Below are 980 nucleotides of genomic sequence, written 5' to 3' on the forward strand. Positions count from 1 at the left end.
AAAAAAAAAAAAAAAAAAAAAAAAAAAGAAAGAAAGAAAAAAAACCAACAAAAAAAACTTTGTTATATTTTTTAGTCCTGTTCTTGGATAAGACCTCTAAGTGTTATTACAGTATAATTATTTGGTGGGAAGATGCTGTAACTTTAACTATTTTAGACAGTCTTGGAAACTTAGGAAATTGCAAACTGTAGCCAGTAATCTACATGCCTGTGATGAATGGCAAATTCAGTTCACATCTAAAATAAATTCACTTTAAGTAAGAATGTGCTAATTTATATATTTGCAATGTTAATATAGCATCCTGTGTACAGATTTGTTCTCAATGCTTTTTTGTTGATGAACATAAAGCATTTTGGTGTCAAGCTAGGTTTTTTAATATAAACACCTCTCTTTGTTATATTGTAGAGAGTACAATAAGTTGCCTCAAAGAATCACCTTTGTAACTTCTGGAAACTTTTGCAACGTTTCCTTGAAAATGGGGATATGTGTCTTTGGGCAATTTTTCAATTACAAGAGATTATGAAAAATATTTGATATGTTCTTTGGAAACTGCACTGAAATAAAAATGGATGCCTACCAATATACAAACTACAAAAGCAATGACCTCTAAGGTAGGATTTACAAGAGCACTCATTCCGACATATAAAAAGGAATGGATTCTCACTTGGGAAAAGGACTTGTTTTGTTTGCCAGCAGTTCAATCCAAGTCTCAATTGGATGTCCCTAAAATGGACGTAGACTGAGCCATTGTGCCAGAGACATGTTATCTTTTTTTGTTGTTGTTGTTGCTGTTAAACTATGATCTGTGATTTTTTTTTTTTTTTTCATTTTTTTTTTTTTTTTTTGAATGCTTTAAAAGAAATCTTTTAAGTCTGTGGATCTGCTGATGTACAGTGCCTTTGCTGCTATGGATCAAAATCAAAAGACCCGTGTAGATAAATCTTATTGTATAAGTAGAAAATTACTTAATTTCGTACTAG

The sequence above is a fragment of the Centrocercus urophasianus genome, unplaced genomic scaffold, assembly GCF_019232065.1.
Source record: "Centrocercus urophasianus isolate 14NV4802_14NV808 unplaced genomic scaffold, USGS_Curo_1.0 seq_27, whole genome shotgun sequence".
Classification (NCBI taxonomy): domain Eukaryota; kingdom Metazoa; phylum Chordata; class Aves; order Galliformes; family Phasianidae; genus Centrocercus; species Centrocercus urophasianus.